The sequence below is a fragment of the Ixodes scapularis genome, unplaced genomic scaffold (genome assembly GCF_016920785.2).
Source record: "Ixodes scapularis isolate PalLabHiFi unplaced genomic scaffold, ASM1692078v2 PGA_scaffold1__304_contigs__length_218370807, whole genome shotgun sequence".
NCBI classification, from domain to species: Eukaryota; Metazoa; Arthropoda; class Arachnida; order Ixodida; family Ixodidae; genus Ixodes; species Ixodes scapularis.
The window spans coordinates 71,331,452-71,353,939 of record NW_024609846.1 but is presented as its reverse complement, the minus strand read 5'-3'; the positions used below and the strand labels follow the sequence as shown (position 1 = coordinate 71,353,939).

The 22,488-nt window shown below is 44.8% G+C and overlaps 1 long non-coding RNA gene across 1 annotated transcript; it reads left to right on the top strand.

The window, feature by feature from the left end:
- The first annotated feature begins 517 nt into the window (after window positions 1–517).
- LOC120850385 lies at window positions 518–13,704 on the top strand. Its single transcript, XR_005718134.2, has 4 exons — window positions 518–576; window positions 2,580–2,700; window positions 6,195–6,337; window positions 13,473–13,704. It is a non-coding gene; the product is annotated as an uncharacterized LOC120850385 (long non-coding RNA).
- The last annotated feature ends 8,784 nt before the right edge of the window (window positions 13,705–22,488 follow it).

The window sequence follows — 22,488 nt, the reverse complement described above, 5'->3', positions numbered from 1 at the left end:
TTGAATTTCTCAAAACAACCCGTTTTACTGAGCCGCAAAACACGACATGTAATTCAGACCAACCCCCTCCCCCCCCCCCCCCCCCCCCCCCAACCAAAAAAAAAAAAAAAAACACGTACATTTTTTTAGCAAAAAATAACAACTCAAAACAAACATCCAGTGAATGATTAAGCAATTACATGTCTTTACAAATGAGAAATCAAGTTGAATTAAGATAATGAACACCGTATGTTTGAAGGACGAGATGTACGTAAGTTGATGTAGATTTCAATCAGCAAACAAAGGTTATCAAGCAGCGTATAACAGGAGAAGAAGCTGGAAAATTATGTCTGCTCGTCTTCGATTCACTTCAAAGTTCGTACAGAGCACGATAACTGCGGTAATGTCCACAGCAGTGACACCGGCCCCAAAAATATGAACTGTGATAGAGTGGGGTCGAAACCGAAACTATTACGTCGTATTCAGTCCTTGGCTTCGTGCTAATCCAAAGCCACAAAGCAGCTTCCGGATCCTTGTTCGCGCCGGAGCGGAGACAAAGGCCTGTTTCTCGGAGTGCGTCGGTCGGTCCGAGTTTAGGTAAGTTTTGCCGATTTCATATTCATAATGCATGCTAGAAGAATATCCAAGATATGCTAGATGATCTTCCGAACAACGTAGCTCACGTTGCCACCGTAATGCGGATAATGTTTCACTTTTTTCTGCGATTTGAGTCGAAAAAAGTGAAATCGTCTTAGCACTGACCGGCGGCGGCGGCGCGGCTATCTTGAGAGTCTTGTGAATGCTCTGCGACAACGGAGCACTGCAGAGACGCTGATTAGATCGTTTCTAAAGTACGCGTTGCTATCAGTGAACTGCTCTGTGTTGTCAAACGCTTGAATACGGACGTTGGAACGAACGCCATGGGTGTGTTCGGGATGACTCGGGTGGTTTTGACTTTGGCGTGTCGTCTTGTCCTTTGTCATGCTAGCGACAGCGTTGAGTTGTGCCCAGTATTTTGAAACTCCCGGCCTGCGCGCACTTGGTTTTCGCGCCGCGTCCAGCGGGATGGCGCGGTTCGAGTGGCGCTGGCGTGTGGCGCTGGCTGCGCTGGCGTTTGGCGGGTAGATAGGACAGGCTCCTAGCTGGGCGTCGTCGTTGTGCTCGTGTACGGCGTGTGCCTCACGCCGGCCTGTGGTGCGTGGCGTTGGGTTTGAGGCGCGCGGGCCTAGTTTCTTAAAAGTGTTGACAGAGCCCTGTTAATCTCATCGTTCTTGTTGTTTTCTTCCTTGTTGCTTGTTTGTTATTTTAATAATCTTGCTCTGGTTGATTGCCTAGCAGTCGATCGTGCGCACGGGCCCCTGTATATATGTCTAGCCTTGCGAGCCACCCAGAGTACTACTGTCGCTAATAAAGATTATTATTGCTTGCCTTAGCGGCGTTTTAATTTACCCCGGCTACATTCGTGACTTGTGGAACTCGTGGGTGCACAAGTAGTTTACATGGCTGAGGAAAGAGGTTGAATGATTTGATTAAAATGCTCTGGTCTGGTATAGAACGTTCAGGGGTACAAAAGTTGCAATAGAAACACACACATCTGGCAGGCGCTCTCACATGTACTGCAGAGACACATACAAATCAAGGAGATGCAACTTTGAATGTGATGTCTCCTTACTTACTAAGACATATAAATACCTGAGGCTCTGGTAAAGTTGAAGGGAATCTCTTAAAGCATTTGTGGAAAGACCCAAAGCTGGATACAATTTTAGTCTAAAAGCTGGTCCACACTTGCACCCGACTAGGACTGACTCCGACAAAACCAGTCTTTAAGCCTCTTGTGACAGCTTATGACCACGCCGTCCAGCAGTAATGGCAGTCGTAAGCGGCTTAAAACCCTGTTTTGTTCAACTCGGTCGTAGTCAGTTGCAACAGTGTGAACCAGCTTTAATGCCTCTTAGGCGCATGCGCAAACAGTAGCTTCAGGATAAACTTGCGCATTGCACTGCCCCAAAGGATTTCAATCACATCCCCGGTGTTTATTTTTGATCTGTATCCCTGCACTGCAGAACACGTCAAGAGGCTTGTTGATTGCTGTGCATGTGCCTATCAAGCGAGCTGTGCTATTTTTAAGTGGTGTTTAATTTGTTTTTAGCTTCCTGGGATTTCTTAAGGTACCAGTAGGTATCTAAGCTCTACATGCACATTTTTCTTAACAGGCACTTCACCAGAACTTTGTTTTGGAAGGGGGGGGGGGGGGGGGCACCCAAGACAAAATGCTGTATGAGGGGGAGGGGGAGAGGAGGGCCCAGCAAAATGGACGATTTTGGGGGGGGGGGGGGGTGGATAGGGTAGGTAATAAAGCAAAGGTGAGGTAGGCTCCTACCCCCCTCCGGCTGCATGCCTGGTTCTTAATACAATTACGTCATGAAGAAGCTCATTTTCCTTGTTTGCTTGAGTTTAATGGTGCTGTCATCATGGTCTTTGCACTGTCGACAACAAGAGAAGCGTAATGTTGGCACTTGTTCTTTTGTTGATCTGTGAAGCAAGTTTTGTTTTTTTTTTGTTCCAGAATATCAGTCTGATTCTTATTCATGCTATTGCAGGAAGTCTGTATCATCAAGAAAAAACTGCAGGTGGCTGGAAGATGCCGATCAGCTGCCAGTCTGGATAGTAGCCATCAACTCAGCAAAGGGGCCCATGCACCGTTTCCGCAGGGCCCTGCTGGTATTTATCTGACATTTTGTTTTCCTAAACAAATAACACCATTACAAACTGTAATATACCGAGCAATTGCCCACTCTAAATTGGCGATGACCATGGAGAGCTGGGGGATAGGGTAGGTAATAAAGCAAAGGTGTACATGGTCGGGTGGTCCCTCGGTCTGACCACGGAATTACAAACAGCTGCCATTTGCAAAGCTAGTTGACTGTGCAAACACGTAAAAACAACCCGTCTGTTTTTGTTTTTTTTTCTTTTTTTGATTACAAATTAACACCCTAAAGAATGGTTGCTTACGCATTTGCTTGTTTTTGTTATAAAGCCTTAAATTTATTCTTCCGAGTTAGAACAAAAAAGCAACCCATCTTTTTTTGGGCACAACTTTCTTTGGCAATGAAGAGAAAGCTAGGGAGGGGGGAGGCAGGCAGTGCTAATGGCTCTGTGTTAGTGCACCAAATAGTTTTTTTTTTTTTTTGGTTTTGGTTTTAGTTAGGGTTTGGCGTGTCAACCACGCAGTTGCTTCAGTGCATGTTTTTGTACGAGGATTGCGGTTTAGGGAGCTGAACCGCGATCGCCGAGCATGCAGGCATATTCAGATCTATTTCTGAAGGCTAACCCGTTTTTAAACGTAAGCCAACACTTTGACTGAAACACTCGGACAGACTTGCAAGGTAGATTTCATTGGGGTCAACCTACTAGAATTTGTCTCTCAGCTGACGAAGATAGGCAGTGTCGAATCAGGAAAAGCTGCGAACTTCATGATAGTAGATAAGCGCCGGAAAAATACCTAGACAAAAATTTGATGTGAACACTGGCGTACCGGCAACTAACATTTATTAAAAACAAAATTTCTTATATAGCTGTGAAAAACGTCAGTCGTGACTACAACTGGTCCAACCCTCTATCAAAAAATTCATTCTTTTGCCGATAAGGTTATGGATCTGTCACTTGTACACCTGGTGCCTTTGGCTTTAATCTTAAACGCCTGGTGTAGCTCTCTAGATTCTTTATCGGGGTATCTGGCCAAAAATTTGGTGTCCTTAAACGACTGGGAGCAAAAGCAGCGTCTGCAGTGTGTGGCCAGATGTCGTGATGGAAGTCGCTTGTGTGGCCACCTCGTGTTCGTTGGCGCAATCATTAGTACATAGGCCTGTCTGACCTGTGTACACAAAACCATATGACATTGGGATTTCGAACACAACTTTGGTCGTGCATTCTGTGAATTTTTTGCAGTGTTTAGTTTTGCATTTGTCTTTTCCAAGGGCCGCTGCTGCAGCGACCACACACATCAGCTGCTGCCCTTGTTTCCCATCATTTAATGACACCAAATTTTTGGCCAGATACTCAGATAAAGCTACACGAGGTGTTTGAGATTATAGCCGAAGGCACGAATTGTACAAGTGACACATCCATAACCTTATCAGCAAAAGAATATGAATTTCTTGATAGAGGTCTACATTGGTTGTAATCATGATTGACATTTTTCACAGCAATGTAACAGATTGTTTTTTTTTTTCAATAATGTTAGTTGCGAGTGTGCCAGTGGCAACTTCTTCACCCTGTCTATTTTTTTGGCGCTAGTCAATGATCATGATCCACCTGACCCAAATTGCCACATGAACAAATTTCATGAGTGCTGCCGCGTTTTGAGGTCAGTTATCTGTAAACTCTTCTGGTGCTGAAAAACTATTGCGCGGGAGGAATATACAGAAATAGAAGCATGCACACTCCACGACGCAAAGTCGCATTCCATTTGAATCGCATTCAGTTATGGCTGGCCCTAGGGGGTCGCTGGCACACCACAGCTCAGAATGTGTAGCGAGGATTGCGCTGCTGAACCCAGGGGTCCTGAGCTCGGTCCCCACCCCTGCTCAGTGCTCACACACACCAGTGAGCTTGCTTGCCAACCGGCATACGGAAATAACTAGGAGACCCCGGTTCCCACTGTCCCATTTGTCATACACGTTGCACACCACTTGCTTGGTTTGTTTTAAGATTTCTTGGTTGCCAAACTTCGTAAAAATCTTATATGTCAAACAAAGAGGCGAGCTCACAGGGTGTACCTACAATACACCACACTGATGATGCCCAAAGATGCGCACGATAAAGATGCCATTTTAATTTTGCAGGGAGCTAGAAAACCTAGGGTGAATTTAAACCAAGAAAACACAAAATAGCTAAATAGGAAATGCTCTAGGTTTGGCACATCCTGGCTAATGTTATGCTAACATTCTAAAGTCAAAGCTAAACAGAACAATTTTACATATATTTTAATTGGTTACGTTCCACCCAGCAAATTATTATGGTTGAACTATATTCAGCTATGCAGTGAAATGGTGTCCTTTGGCTCTCTAGCTTTAGCTCCATTGCCACAGAATGTTGTCCCCAAGTATATCACTTTCTAGCTCTTTTCGACTGCACCCCTCCTATTCCTCTCCTGCTTTGCTGTTCTACTCGTTCTATCCCCATTCTGTCTGCCAGTCGTGGAGATAAACGCCCATGGGGACAGGGCGCTTGATGTCTCTTTCATATATTTTTTTAACTTGCTTAAAATAGAGGAATAGGCTTTAATATGTCCTTAAATGAGGTGATATGTTTCAAAAGTAGGGGTTAGAGCGCTTACTCTGCCACGGGTGCATGCTCGGTGTTTTTTGGTAGTTTTATAGTGTTGTGTGTTAGTAGAATAAGTTGGGCTTTAGTATAGTTACAGCATATGTGTACAGTAATTCACGCAGTTGTTAATGACCATTAGTACCTAACTCAACCCTGTGCAGGGTGTCTATGAGCTGAAAAATTGGTATTGTTGAGGAATTCGGCAATTGGAAAAGTCTCAAGATTTTCAGCCTAATCAGTTTCGATCAGGGAAGTTCAGCCTTCCTTTCTCTGAATGTAAGCAAAAGATTCGTGTGGTGTGGCACATGCACCTTCCTCCTACTCAGCAACTCGGCCGGCCTGCCAACGTAAATCTTTGCTGGAAACTAGAGTCTTGGTAGAATCCAGAGATGCAACTTCATCTCGAGATGTATTTACAAGGAAAACTTCTATACTCTCAATGAACTGCTGCTGCTTATGGCAGATTTGTGGAATGGCTTCATAGTGCGAGAGCTTGTCTCTATAGCTACCCTAGTTGCTCCTGAATAAACTTCAAGGGGATCTTTTCCGGGCTGTGAACATCATGGCAGTTGAGGTAGTTTCTGCTGGAAAAGGGAGGGGGGGGGAGAGAGGGTACCCCTCAGCTTGACAGTCCGTAGAAGCTTTGTCAGCCAGGATTTTGAATGTTGCGAGGACAATGACGGCTGCGTTAGCTCATATATTTTTTGCCAGAAGTTGTACGACCAACTGCCAGGATTGCAACATCCAACAGCATGCCAGGATTGCAACATCCAACAGCATGAAACGAACCAGTTGGAGGCGCATTCCAGGCACCATAACGTAGCCTCTGCTGCTGAGATGTTCTTATTGCAAGTATAATTTCCGATTCTGTTTGTTTTGTTTTTCAGTGGGAGCTCATGGAGGTGGCACGGTGCATGGAAGAACAGAGTGGCTGACAGTGAGCTGCCCAAGCAAGCTGCTGGCTCTTGTGACTGTCTCTGAAAGCCTCTGGATGGGCTAAATTGCAGACGTGCCTGGACATTTATAAATGGTAAACACAATCTAGACTACCTTTGAATTATGCCTTGGTCTAACGGATGCAGCTTGGATGTCGTGTTTGGCTGCTAGAATAGAACTGGATAGTGTTAAGTGGCACATGTCACCAAGTAAGCACACGCTGGGACGCTTATCCACAAACTCGGCTTCCCAGTCCACGAGCCACCAAAGACCCAGCCAAAGAGATCCTGAGTCATCCATGATTTCATGTTTCATACGTATATGATGGTTTTACTACAACAGCTCATACTATTTGGCATTCCAAACTTTCCCATCACTAAGGATACATTTTTGTGGTGCCATCCGTGTTGGTTTTCAAAAGCTCTGATATCTGGGCCTTGTTCTGTTAGCTTCCATGCGAACTGTGAATCGCTTGCCAGGGATGCTTTTGCCACTGCAGGCCAATTTCCTAGGCAAGGCATTTAACTATTTCTGGTTTCATACTTGGCTTCAATTGATTGTTGAGTCATTGACTTTCTCTTTCGACGCTGGCACTGCCAGCACAATAGTCCCATCACATGCACTGGCACTACTGCCCATTACAAAAGGTACAGCCGTTTGCATCTATCTATTTATCCCTTAGATGGTCTTTTCTTCTATGCCATGGTGGCCCTTAAGTTAATGTAGCTATCCACTTGCAGTGAAGTTCTTCACATCAAATTAGAAGGAATCTTTCACATTCTTTTAGAAGATTCTTCACTTCAAGAGTAAAAGGAGTTTTTCACATTCCTTTAGAAGATTTGTCCCAATATAGGAATGTTGCTTGCCCCGACATCTCTAAACCACCTCTGTAGTGGTTTTTCGATGTCTTAATATGCCGTGCATCAGAATGTCTTTTGTCGCGCTTTTATGTCACACCGTTTCTTGAGTAGTTTACAAAGATCTTGTGGGGTCCAGTGACACAAAACTTTGTCTCCCTCTCCACATGCCTTATCATTTCAAGTTTTGTTGCAAATGTAAACTTTGCCCTCTAGACATTCACAGTCATAACAACTCTCACAGAATTCAGTGGTTTTTGTACTCTTTTTACTGGTTTCCGTTTTGAGCAAAATGTGCGAGTGCCGAAAGCACAAGCTCAGAGGAAGGGATCAAGAAGAAAGAAGGTGGAACCCGCGCACGGTGTGGTTGTGGTGGAACGCGAAGCAAGGGCTTCGTGGGTTTGGGTGGTCGAACCTCGAGCACCCAAGCTATACCATCATAACCCTTTCCTACGTGAAAGGTTACTAACGCCTGCACCTTACATCTCGTCACGTCTCGATCATCAACATAAAATGGACGTACCCTCGTGTAAAACTACATCTTTTCATAGTTCGTTCATACCTCGCACCACTCTTGACTGGAACCACCTTCCAGCCTCTGCGGTATCGATTTCCGATGGTGTGGCGTTTAAAAACTGTATTGCCAATATTTATATTCCAGAATTTGACTAACCTATTGTTATTTTTCTTGTTCTGTTTCATGTGCATATCTTAGATTTACTTTATATTATATGTAACCCACTCCCCTCTGTAATGCCCTCGGGCCCTGAGGGAAAAATAAATGAAATGAAGTGAAATGAAAGGCTTCGTCAAGACTGTTGGTGGGCCCCGAGCAAGTCTTAGACAATGTGCCTGTGCTTGTGAGTGAGCACTGTGTGGCGCTGCAAGCACCCAAGCCACCACCGACATCTTGGGACCATGATTGGACTCTCCTCCTCCTCCAAATGTATGGCATCTTTGATTTGGCTTCTGTTCCTTTTGTTATGCTTTCAAAGTTTTTGTGTTTTTCCTTCCGCGGTTATGAAGAGTGGAACGCTTGCAAGATATGTTCTATTCCTTTATTTATTTCTTTTTTTATGACTGTGTGCGCGTCCTGTGCACCTTTTCTTTACTTTTGAATTTCATTACTATTAAATAGTGTTCCGTAACGCCAGGCTCGACTCACTCTCAATTCCTACCGCCTCTCAGGAAGTCCATCGCCTAGGTGTGGCCTTAGCACCTGGACAGCGGTCCAATTCAAATTACAAGTTTGTTTTTATGGGATCTTTTCCAATCGAACCTGTGACTAACTTGTGTCAGGTTCAAGTCCTGTAGTGGATGCCAGTTTGTCACAGGTTCGGTTGGAAAAGATGCCATAAACAAACCAACTTGTAATCTGAATTGGACCGCTGTCCAGGTGCTAGGGCCACACCTAGGTGATGGATTCCTTAGAGGCGGTAGGAATTGAGAGTGACTTGTACCTGGCATTTCGAAACACTATTTATTAGTAATGAAATTTAAAATTAAAGAAAAGGTGCACAGGACGCACAAACGGACGTAAAAAAATGAAAATAAAGGAAAAGAACATATCTTGGAAACCTTTTGCTCTTCGTAGCAGCGGCAAGAAAATCGCAAAAGCTTCGAAAGCGTAACAAAGAGGGAACAGAAGCCAAATCAAAGACGCCATACATTTCGTATGAGGAAAGTCGAATCATGGTCGCAAGATGTCGGTGGTGGTCCCAGTCCCTTGCGGCACCAGTCGGAGTCAAGAACTTGTGGTGGCTTGGGTGGTTATAGTGCCGAACAGCGCTCGCTCACAAGCGCATGCACATTGTCGAAGCTTGCTCAGGGCCCACCAACCATCTTGACAAAGCCTTGTTCGGGGTTCGACCTCCCATACCACTAAGCCTTGCTTGTTGTTCCAACCACTGAAGCCTAGCTCTACGCAGCTTCCGCCTTCCTTCTTTTTTTCTTTTTCTTCTCTTCCGAGCTCGTGTTTTCGGCACTCATGCATCTTACACAAAACGGAAGCTAACGATGAAAAAAAATCATTCAATTCTGTGACAGCAACATGTAGGCCTATTTGTTGGTTGATTCTAATGTCAAATATCCATGATTGTCCACATTGGATATCATTTGCCTGCGGTGTGTTCTGCAGCCACAAACATCTGCCATGCCACCACTACGCATTAGTGTTCAGTGGAGAAGCCTGCTACGTGGCTTCAGAGCATGCAGTCATTAATTTCAACACTAGGGAATTTGACAGTGATGTCTCATGCAAATGGACACCTCCGTTCCTACCCAGAGGCGTCCATAATGTGAGCTGTGCATAATAACAGGACAAAATGCAGGTATTTACCCGGTTGGTCCCCGAAAACGGTTTTTATATAGCAGAGTATCCATATTATTGAGACATGACTGTTTACCCACCCTGCCCGAGTCCTACTAGAGCGACATAGAAAAACACCTGACACTGATATGCCTCAAGACTGGATAATACGCCAAAAAACGCAGACGAAATGAAGGAAGATCTGGGCAGGACACGTCTTAACTTTTAACTGAATAGTTTACTTTGGTAAAAAAAATATATCTACTGATAGGAAGTGACACATGCTGTCAGAACACTGTAAACCTGATTCGCATGGTGTGATTTTACTTGCGAGTTTGCTGTTGTGACGTCACTCACTCAGCGAAATATAGGCATGGGGGAAGCTGCAGTGCCTGATGTCACAGGTGTAAATTTGCAAGCGAAATTGCGCCATGTGAAGTGGGCTGATGCGACGTCTGAACACACTCCTCCAGAAACGAGCGTCATTGACTCTGCAGACCGTGGAATTCTTTGTCATGTGTTAGTAATGAGGGTGTGCTCACATGAGTTGTTATTGTAGGATTTCTTCAAGAAGGCATTGTGAATTTTCCTCTTTGTTTTTGTCTTGTAGCAGCCCATGACACTAGTCTTTTTCTAAGTTGGACTTGCACTCACAATGGACACAGTGAATTGCTAGGTGACCTTCTGGATAAAATACCAGGGTAACAACTCTTGTCTGAGGTGCACCCTTAGTGTCATTGTCTGACAGAATTTCACTCTCTGTGGGACTAGTGGCACTGGTTTCTGAGGAAGTGCATTTTGACCTTACAGTGTTCTGCCAGCAGGTGTCAGTTTTTTATCTGTATAGATGCTTTTAGGGAGTCAGTTACTCGAGCTGCCACCAGTCGGCGTGCTTAACGGGCTGCCATAGCTGACCTTCATTTTGTCCCCGTTGCTCCGCATTGTGTGCTGCATCAATCACCACCGGAGCTTTGTTTTTGTGTTCTTTTACGTTCCGCGTTGAAGCCGAGTGTTTTCTTTAGGTCTTTGATATTTCAGGCTTTCATTTAATCATTTGATACCTATGTTTCATTATAGATGTTGTATTTTCTTATTTATAGAATGGAATCTGACAGTGAATGGATCACGATACAAGATCATGGCCTAGGCTTCAGAGAACATGTAAGTTCATCGCATTCTTTTGTTTTTGTCGCTAATAAAGGGCAGTCAACACCATTGCGACATATGAAAATTTCAACTGACGCAGTGAGGCTATCTCCAGATGCCCGTCGTTGGTTTGGCACGCAAATCCCCCAAATTTTTGGCAGTGAGGCTATCGCAGTCATGCTTCTCGGTGCATGTGCGCGCTTTTAGACATTGTTTCCATAGATAAAAGCCGAACCGCATGTAAGCGCTTTAGCGAGCGACGAGACGAGCGACAACGACGAGTCAGCAACGAAAGTTTCACACTGCCACCCGTCGCGGCGCTCGGCTTTTGGATTTCTAGAAAACCGCATGCAAGTGGTTTGGAGAGCAAGGAGCCAAGCGACTCGCTTCGCTTTCGCTCAATCAGTCGCGCGACAAGGCAAACCGCACGCAAGCTACCAAGACGATGAGCGACGTTTTCTAGAAATCCAAAAACCGAGCGATGCAACGGGCGACAGTAAGAAATCTTCGTCGCTGACTCATCGTTGTCGCCGTTGCTCGTCTCGCTGCTCGCTTGAGCACTTCCATGCAGTTCGGCTTTTACTTACGGAAACAATGTCTATAGTTCGCACATGCAGCAAGAAGCACGACTGCGATAGCCTTACAGCGTCAGTTGAAATTTTTATGTGTCGCAATGGTGTTGACTGCCCTTATTAGCGATAAAAACAAAATGTGATGAACTTAATGGTTTCTGAAGCCTAGGCCATAATCTTTTATCGTCGATCCATTCGCTGTCCGATTCCATTCTATAAATAAGAAAATACAAGAGCGATGTTCAAGTGTAGATATCAAATGATTAAATGAAAGCCCGAAATATCAAAAGGACCTAAAGCAAACACACTATTTCAACGCAGAACGTAAAAGAACTCGAGAACAAAGCTCCGGTGGTCGCCGGTGCCGCACACAACGCGGAGCAACTGCGAGAAACATGGTCGGCTATGGCGGCAGGATCACGTGACGTCAAGGTGGCAGCGGCGCACCCATGAAATGTTGCCTGAAAGGGTCTATATGTATTTCTGTTTTTTTATATGAACCATTCAGTTGAAGGTTATGCCGTGTCCTGTCCAGATCTTCCTTTGTTGTGTCTGTGTTTTTGTGGCGTATTATTCAGTGATGAATAGCCAACTTGCCATCTTAAGCCCCAAGACCATGCAGCATGCATACAAAGATATCTTTTGGCATTCTTGCAATAACTTGTGCTTACTTCATGAGCCTCGAAAAATGGGAAGCCTGCCAAAGCTATCTTCGTGTGCATGCTGAATGTATTTAAGTCGTGTTGGGGTCGGTTGTTCCTCTTGGTTGCTTTAGTAGGACTCTCATCCCATTTTACATTGAAAGTTTATAATACATTTTCACAAGAATTCTTGCTCATATTCATTGTATTTATTGATTCAATATAATCAAATCAGACTGAATGTTTTTCTGATCTGATTTTCTTTTGTGTTGTTTTAATTACTAGGGAATTTGGTTTTTTGTGGGTTTATAGCTTCAGGGCTGTCAGTGGAAGTTGAGACCACTTTATATTGCAACCTTAGAGGTAGCAAGGTGTAAAGTTGGGCAAGTTGGTTGATGGCCATATTGAATGGGTTAAAACAGTGCAAAAAAGATGGACCAGTAAAAGGAAAGACACAGCGCTGTGTTTGTGATTAAACATGAGGAAGATGCATAGAAAGGGGGGACGGACAACAAAGTTGTCCGTCCGTCCGTCCCCCCCCTTTCTATGTATCTTCCTCATGTGTAGTTACTCTTACCAACACGCTTGTTTTGTACGTAACTGTGTCTGTGTGTTTCCTTTTACTGGTCCTTCGTCTTTTTAGAGGTAGGTAACATAAATACCAAAAAGTACTTCTATGCATTTAAAGAAAAGCAGATAGAAAACATTGTCTTTACAGTGAAGTTGTACTTATGGCTTGGTTTTACTATCAAGAGAAACAAGAAAATTCCCTTGCGGCAATTCAGTCTGCTTTCAAACGATCTGAGCAACCTTCCACAGTACTGTATGTTATATGTGGTGTTCACATTGAGGTGCTCTAACTGGCTTTTATTTTGCATTTACTGACAGTAGTATTCTACAAATGGAGGGAAATCATGCTTGTCACTGTCAAATTCTGTAGTTCCTGCGTTCTGTATTCTCCTGCAGTATGAAAGACCCAGTGGGAGCGCCTGGCCGAGGCAGTGACTGGTGAGGGCACTTTGTGTGCTCTGGGAGATCCCAATCTACCCAAGGGGGAACTCGCGTAGTGCTCAGCTAAAGCACAATGCACACTTATCAGTTTTCGGGTTGACGGTGGAGAGCAGTTCATTCACATTATGTTACAGCAACTAATTCTGAAATGGCTGTACGAGAGAAACTGGCCCGAGTCAAGGCAATTATTTTCACTTTTAAATAGCATGGTCCATGCCATCCTTCTGATTAATGATTCCGCTCTTCAAGACATTTTATTTTTCAAATATGAGACTCAGGTGTAACGTTAATATTTGTGCCTGTTTTCAAATTTTACACCAGAAACAACTGATAACGAAAACAATAATGAGCATGCTTACTTCGAGCCTCCATGATCACATCTCTGGGCGCAATGCCGATAAAGCACACTTTTAGTCTAAACCTAAACCAAAAACGGTTAACAAGTTCAGGACCAGTTCAGCCCCGAGTGAGCGTCCTTTCCTCGAGGCAGAACAGAATCTCGTGGAGCGCGCATAGCGCCCACGGCCATCACGGCCACATGCTTTTAGTACGTCTTTTATATTGAAGGAGACTGAACATACCACCAAGACCTTTTGGGTGGCCTTTCTGCTATGTTATAATTTAATTAGGAGCATGGTTCATGTAAAACATATTTACTAAACATGCATCACTGGTTATCTTATTCCTTCTCCAGGTGCTGCTATCCAGCTCTACGTCACAGCCATGAAGTGGGGTGAACCATGGACAACTGCTGTCATAAGTACTCCAATCGGCAGAGCCACCTACTAGCTGTGAAGCCCAGTTGCCAGGCAGCAGATACTCGACCAGCAACCAGCCTTTGTCACTCGAGTGGGACACGAGAGCGACAAACAGAAACAAACGACAGCTACAAGCCTCCAACCCATTCAGCATGCCCGTGATGGTACCTTTGGAAGGCGTTTATTCGTTCGGTGCTCGTGAAATAAGCATGAGTGATTCTAAGCCTGCCAAAGATACCCTCGCGTGCATGATGCTTGTTTTTAAGCATAGCCTCCTTTATTCCACAAAGCCTGTCAAATCGCGAAAGACTCAGGTTTGAGACTTGTTGTCATTTGTTTCTGTTTGTCGCTGTAGTGGGACTCGGGGCATAAGCTAGCACCATGTACTGAACATGAAATAAAAAACCACTGTATCAAACTTGACTTGATTTTGCAGCTTCATTTGCATGCCAACTGCACAATAAATACAGCAGCTCGCACATGTTTTCAACTTTCATTTTATTGTTTAAGTATTCTGAGAAAATTACTGGAGCAGCTCCATTAATCGTGGGTCACTAAATCCGGAACAAGGTAGCAACCAGTTTTTTTCTGCACACAGCACCAAAAATTGGAGATGTCTGACTATATTTTATGCCACAAAAGCATCCTTTGAATGACAACATAGACTTCCTTGGGAGAAGCCTGTAAATTCCCCGTATAGCCAAGATTGAATGACCAGAGAACTCCCACCCTGGCCCACACTGCATTTACACCGTTTTGCCAAGCTTGACTGACCACTGAACTGCCAGTGTGGCCCAGGATGCATTTAGACCGTTTTGCCAAGCTTGGCTGACCACTGAACTGCCAGCCTGGCCCAGGCTTGTTTTACACCGTTTGGCCAAGCTTGGCTGTACAAGGAACCCCCACTGAACTGCCGGGCCGGCTAGCCAGGCTGGGGCTAGCTTGCCCCTTGGAGGAAAACGGTGCTTGGGCCAGGGAAACTTTCCCCGGCTGCCCAAGCAGGCTCAAGCTTGAGCCGGTGAATTGTGCTGCTTGGGCTTTGTGTCGCTTGTTTAAGCTAAGCTCCACCTGCTTACGGTATAGATACTGGTCATTAGCGAGTAGTTGCTTTGTTAGTTTACGACATATGCTGTATTTTTCACACCACACGTTTAGTTTTGTCTTTTTATACAATCTATGATAATGTAATTTTAACTTCAAGCAATGTCGTAAATCCTTAGAGAACCATTTGGGACACTTCTCGGGATGTTGAAGGTCCTTAGGAATGAACATATCCACTGCATCACTAACTACCAATGTGAGACCGTCCACTATAGAATCAACATCTGAGCCTTGTAAGATGCTATTCCAGTCGTATTTCGTGAAATATTTAAATAAACAAAAATAATCACCGAGACTATATGCATATCTCAGGACGCAACAAGGTGATATAACCTTTAAAGACATTAAAAACAAGACCTCAATCGGAGGGTTGTAAGCATCAGCAGTTACCAGGGGATCATTTGCACAAGTCACATTCGAAACACAAAAGTTAGATAGAACTAAATCAAGAATGTTTCCGGAGCAATTCACAAACATGTTCTCTTGCGTTAAATCATTAAAATTTATATAGCTGAATATACAAGTTGCTTTTAGACGCGTACATAAGCTTTCACTGTTAATAATGCCAGAAAGCCAATCAACTTTTGGAAGATTAAAATCTCTGTAAATGTTTACGCGATACTTAGTCCTATATATGTTGTTTTCAAGGAAATTGAAGTGGTCTATAAAAAGCGCAGCATCTGAAGGGGGAGGAAATTAATATGTTCCAATCAGAAGGTTGAATCCGTCAGCAGAAGGAATTTAAACCCATACCGATTCCCGATAAGTTTCCAGATCGTTACGTCTATGGGTGTTCAAAGATTGATTGCAGGCTATCAGTACACCACCGCCGTATTTTATTCCTGACGCATAGTCACGGTCCCTGCGAAGCACCGAAACACACGCTGGAAAACAATCGCCACTGGCGGTGCCATCATGTAGCCAGGTTTCCGATAAGGTAACGATGTTGTAATCACAGCCCAGCAGATTCGACATAAATTCATCTGATTTGGTTCTAAGACCACGAACGTTTTGATAATATGCACTAAGTTTTCGAGCCATCATCAGTTTGAGTTACATTTTCCAAGACAGTCCTGTAATGCCGGGAAATAGGCAGCCTCCCAAAAAAACGGACGAAAAAGAGAGCCATCCGGCCACACATCAGGGCCCTTCAACGCTACCAAAGATTCCTCGTCAATGGCGAGATGAAACGAATTGTAGGTTGGATAGAGTGTCTTTAAACGCGTGCACATCACTGTTTTTTCCCCGAGGATGGTTTTTACGATAGCCTCTATGTCCGAGACCGTCGTGGCTGGGTCCATACGGGAAACGAACAAGCCTTTCGAAGGCGGAGCGCGCGGCACCACTCTGACACCGCAATTTGTAGCTTAACCGAATGAAACCTGAGGCCTTGGACGACAATCCTGGTTAGAGCGAGGGTAATCACTCGCACCGTCAGTCACGTTGGAAAACTCACCGTTTCCTTGACGTGGGGACGATGTCGAAATCCCACGGGCAGTCATATTTGCAGGTATATCCGGATGTTGTACCTGAGTCATACGAAGGCGCCGCTAATTCCGTGGCGACGGTTGACGCGTTTTTGGAAGCAGCCGCGATGGACTCATTCACAACTGCTTGGCGAAGTTGGGAGACTTCCTCTCTGAGCGCACTGTGATCCGCGCGTAGCAGCTTTACCTCGGCCGTTAAAATATCGAGCCGAGACGAAGACCCCACGAGCAGGCAGATAGTTTCCGAAGATGTTCCGTCATGTGCCGATTCCCCGTTGCCGTTGTCGCCTCCACCAATGTTGGATTCTGCACTCCCGCGTGTGGGAGTATCCCCGCCATCAGATCCATCGCCGAATAGCCTCGTCGGAGAAAAAATTTAGCACAATATAAAATGTACGACGGTGACCCGTGCGTTTTATTTCAAGAAACAAAAATGAGCACGGCATATCCCTAATGAATTTAAGATTATATTGTAAATTTGCATCTTGCGGCTTGCATTATACGACGGTGGTTGAAAGTGAGCGTCTAAAAATTACGCATGTATTGCATTTGTTGCAGCATCTCCAATTGATAAGCCTTAGAAATATTATACAACATATAAGGTTATGCAAATTATCTATGGATTAGGGCTCAACCTGATGTATGTTAAGTACAAAACTAGCGTGTTGGTAATAGTAATCAAACACGAGGAAGATACATAGACAGGGGGGACGGACAACGAAGGCTTTCAACTAGCAACAACATTTATTGACCGGAAGTTTGCAGATATAGGTGAAGGAGCGGAGGGTGAAGGACGCTACCCTGGAAAGTGGGAAAGCGATGGGAGAGTGTGTAGAGCCAGGGAAGTGAAGAACGATCCCGTGGGGTTGACATCTAATCGCTTGGAGCCGCGGAAACGAGGGACGTCAGCTCTGGCCCCAGGAAGATTATCTCCCTCCTGGATAAGCCTATGGACTGGGCCCAAAGTTGTTGTGACTGTGGTGCATAGCGAAAACCTCCATGATCTCTCGTCCGTATATTGAGACGCGTGACCTCCAATCCTGGTGGTCGAGGAAGGTCGGCCGAACAGGGTTCACTGCACTCAGAGGTGTGTTTGGCAATCGGGTGGTAACTAATCTCCGAAGTGCTGTAGGCGGCTTTCTTGATCTCGTTTGCATGTTCACTCACCCGATCGTTTAGGCATCGGCCCGTCTGTCCGATGTATTTAGACCGCAGGACATGGAAATCGAGTGCGTGTATTCATTCATTTATTTTTGACTGGCCCACGAACAGAATGACGCATTTTTAGTGGTGCACTTTCCAGATTAGTATTTAACAGCAGAAAAGAAATATAAAGAGGAAGAGAAACTTTAGGACGACACAATATAATCAATAGAATTTCAAAATCTACGCGCGTCATCAAAAATATCAAGGCTATTACATGCAGCAATCTGTTCACGGTTGTTATAGATTTATTGTAACCGTATAATGGGTTGTGCTTTGTGCAATTCAGAAGAATAAAACATTGAATGCGATCTGCAAGAAATTCGAGGAACGCGTAAATAAATGCAACTAAGTTATACATCTGAATCAATTATTCCATTTGCGACCTTGTGTAGAAATTTACAATTATGTCTCCTTCTTCTGTTAGGTAACGTGAACAATTTCAAGAGTCTGCATACTCTATCATAACCGTAGTAATAGTGTAAATAAAAGTAGCGATTTTAAAATACACAAATAAATTTTTTTAACGCGCTCGATGATACATGAATTTGTAACTTCAATACAATTCCACACCACCGAGGCGTATTCAATACGACTACACATGAGTGAAAAAACAAACGTAAAACGCAAAGCGAATTCGAAAAGTTGTGTGTAATGGCTTCAAGTATTGAAACGATGAATTCGTTGTAGCAATGCGAATGATCTCGAATCATAAGAAGCATGATCAATAGCTTTGTCGTCTAACGTGTAAGAAAATGTTACAGTATCACACTTTCTCGAAAAGGGTGTAATTTTTGTCTTTGTCTCATTCTAAACAAGGCTATTCAGGGAACACCAAGCCGAAATTGAATGTACATCACGCTTTAGACGGTCACAGTCCTTTACCGTATTAGCCACATTAATCAACTTAATGTCGTCAGCAAATAACAGTAATTGAGCGTGTTTAATGGCGGAACATACATAATTTACAAAAATTAAAAACGAAATTGGACCAAGATGGGTGCCTCGTGGAACACAAGAAGTAGATAAAAAAGGAGCAGATAAGCAGCTCGACACTCGCACAAAATGTACCGGATGAGAATAATAACCTTGAAACATCCGATAGTGCTTAGAACACAGACCGTATAGTTGCAGAGCTTTCTCAAAAGTAGCTGACGATTTAATTTAACGAATTCTTTAGTCATATCGAAGTACACAACATCTTTTTGGCTTTGGCTATGCACGAATGGTACATAGTCAAAGACCAAAAACAGAAATGGTATGTAACCGAAGACGGCAAACTCTTTGGTTATGTCTTGCCCGTGACATGCAGCGTCCCACAAGTATGTCTGCTGCCGCGAGACGATGTCGTCTCGTTCGATCATGTTAAGAGTTTCGACCCCCCTTTTCTCGCCTGAAACCGATGTCACGGAGAAGACAACCCACACTACACTTCTTCAGCGAAAGGAATTCAGAGGTTGCACTGAACTTTGCCGTTATTTTTTAGACAATGGGAAACTCGCTTAGGCGAAAAAGGTCAGGTACGCACGAACTCAACGCACGTAGCACGAAGTCACCGTACTTGACGGTATTCCGCTTCTTGCCTCCACTTACTGGGCGCTTCCGGGTAGGTGTCGCAACTTTTCCATTATTTGCATTTACCTCCTTCCTGATCTCCAGGACGCTCGATACGCTGACAGCAAGCAGTCTGCCGCGCGGGTGTCGCGAACCGGCCGAGGTTCAAGTTCTACCAGGTTCGACTTTTTGGGACTTCTTGTGAAAAGTTCGACAAAGGTTCGGCTCAGGTTCGACTGCTATGCGCATGCTCGACAGGCTGACCATTTGGCTTCGGATTGGATGTTGAAGGCAAAGGGATGAATTAAGAGTGGTACTGTTTGGTTATTTCAGTTAATACAGTGCAAAAAAAGAAGTTATTAACTTATTCAGTGATTGTAATTAGTTTATTTTAATTGCAAATGCTCATAAATTAAAAATAACCGTGTACATAAAAAATCTCCAAACCTAGACATGCTGGTATCAAGGTCTGACCACACTGCCCACAAAGTCGAACCGGTCGAACCTGGTTAAAAGTTCGAAGGCTCGTCGAACCGGTTTGAGCCAGAGGAACCCCGAAAGTTTCACCTAAAAATCCGGCTTCACCAAAGTTGGCGACACTCCTAGTCTGCCGACAGCCTTGCAGACCTCGCTCCCGTTGAGTTCGGGCTCTGTGTGTCGCATCCGAACATAAGTGTTCAAGGTCAGCTGCCGTCAACCACGTCTAAAATACGACCGCGCTTATTCTTCTTGTACCAACGTTTTGATGTAGCCGATGTGGCCGCACCAGGCTCTCTCGACCAAAATGAATCCGAAGAATCGCTTTCCGCAGCTATCCTTCGGATCCATGGCGGTAGACAACGAAGGAGACAGACATCGAGTACTTAGTGAGTCACGCTTCGCCAAAACCCGAAAAGAAAAGGGTTTTTGAGTTTAATAAACCAAATAAACATACACAATTCGTGTACAAAGCCTCTCTTAGGAAGAAGAAATATTAATGTTTTATTACTTACGAAAACTAAAACAGTATTTACGTTTCCTTTTTTTTTTTCTTTAAAGGCTGTTTTTTTAGTCAGTTGGAAGCGCTAGAAGACAGGATTTCTAGACAGCACTTCGGACAGGAAGTCAGATGGCGTTCTATTAGACATGACTTCTTTCCATTATTAGTGAACGCCTCCGTTGAAAATAAAGAATTAAATTCCTTTAGGTGTACTGAATGAATCAAATGAATAATGTAGCTCCTAAAAGGCGTTTTCTGGGGGGGGGGGGGGGGGGGGTGGCGGGTGAGGGGAGAGGCTTTGCAAGAGGGCTATGTTCTCGACGGCGGAGGTAATTCAAGTGGGCGCATTGTGCTTGAGGGTGGAGCCGCAACATTTTTCTTAAGCTGTTACCGACTACAGGGGGCACACTATTACGCATTTTCAACTCGCCGTTATCGAGCCATACCGCTTTCAGCTTCAGCACCAAGTGTAATTCACGCAACCGCGACGACGTGAGACCCTTGGCGCCTCCTCTCGGCCACCGCTAAAACCTCCAGAGGATATTGAGATTATTTCAACCATCGAAAGATGTCATGACCTGGGAAGCACCATCAGGCTAGAGTAACTGCATATACTCCGCTTGCGGAGCAGAGTATCGCATGCACTCTAAAACAAAAAAAAAAAAAGTGAAAGCCGTTTACCACTCCCTGTAACGCCGAATGGGAGCGCAGCTCTTGAGGAGGAGGAGGGAAGTGTACTGAGGGCCATGGTTTCTCGGGGGTCACGTGACATAGGGGAAAGGGTTACACATGACCATCCCCCGAGGGCACGTGACCTTGTTGGGGTCACGTGACCTCAGGGGAGGGGGTCCACGTGGAGGGGGAGTCACGTGCCCCCCCCCCCGAGGTCACGTGACCTCGGAAGGGGGTCACGTGACCCCCCAGGTCACGTGACCAATATTTTTCCGCTAGATTTAGCGGGGAGATTTTTCCACTCGTTTAGCGGGCAAATTTTTCCGCTAGATTTAGCGGGGAAATTCCGCTAGATTTAGCGGGGAAAGTTTTCCGCTAGATTTAGCGGGGAAATTTTTCCGCTAGATTTAGCGGGGAAATTATTCCGCTAGATTTAGCGGGGAAATTTTTCCGCTAGATCTAGCGGGGAAATTATTCTGCTAGATTTAGCGGGAATTTTTCCGCTAGATTTAGCGGGGAAATTTTTCCGCTAGATTTAGCGGGGAAATTGTTCCGCTAAATTTAGCGGGGAAATTCCCGCTAAATTTAGCGGGGAAATTTTTCCGCTAGATTTAGCGGGGAAATTATTCTGCTAGATTTAGCGGGAATTTTTCCGCTAGATTTAGCGGGGAAATTTTTCCGCTAAATTTAGCGGGGAAATTATTCTGCGATTTAGCGGGTTTTCCGCTAGATTTAGCGGGGAAATTTTTCCGCTAGATCTAGCGGGGAAATTATTCTGCTAGATTTAGCGGGAATTTTTCCGCTAGATTTAGCGGGGAAATTTTTCCGCTAGATTTAGCGGGGAAATTTTCCCGCTAGATTTAGCGGGGAAATTTTTCCGCTAGATTTAGCGGGGAATTTTTTCCGCTAGATTTAGCGGGGAAATTTTTCCGCTAGATTTAGCGGGGAAAATATTCCGCTAGATTTAGCGGGGAAATTTTTCCGCTAGATTTAGCGGGGAATTTTTTCCGCTAGATTTAGCGGGGAAATTTTTCCGCTAGATTTAGCGGGGAAAATATTCCGCTAGATTTAGCGGGGAAATTTTTCCGATCGATTTAGCGGGGAAATTTTTCCGCTAGATTTAGCGGGGAAATTTTTCCGCTAAATTTAGCGGGGAAATTTACCCATAATGCACCGCGCGGTTACGCCGACGGCGACGGCGACGGCGACGGCGACGGCGACGCCGCTCAAGCCGGAAACGGGCCCCTAAGAGCTGCGCTCTAAAAACAAAAAACGTGCGCCTACTTTCTCGCACAACACTCGGAGAGCTAATCACTGCAACTTATGGAAACAGCTCAGCGACTGACATAGCCGAAACATATGTTTAGACCAAAAAACGTAGTCTGAGTTTTGACATCAAGCAATGCAAAAATCGAAGCCCTTGCAGTGCTTAATATCACAACTCAAACTAAGCTTTCTTTTTTTTTTTTCTTTTTTTTATGTAAGCATATTTTTGGCTTCGTCATTTGCTGAGCTGTCTCCGTAAGCTGCGGTGCATGGCTTTCCGAGTGTTGTGCGGGAAAGTAGACGCGACTCAAGACCGCTGCACGTTAACGTCGCAGCGGTCTTCAGTCACGCGCATTAACGTCGCTGTGCTCTCGAGTCGCGCGCTCTAACGTCGCGGCGCTCTAGTGTCGCGCGCTCTAACGTCGCGGCGCTCTAGCTTCGCGCGCGCTGTTGTGTCGTGCGCTCTCCTGTTGTACAGCCTCATGAAAAACTAAGAATGATGCCGGGTATCTTATCTGGTCAAGCTGGCAATCGATGCAAGACCACAATCTCGTTCAAGGGTCAAGAGAACGCTCGCGACCGGTCACTTCTTATAGCCCCTGTTCTCTGGTGGCCTGTATCGTCGGTAGACGCTTGTCCAATCACGGGCCTGCGATAGTCGCGATGTGGGTAGGACGGTCTCTGGTGCGT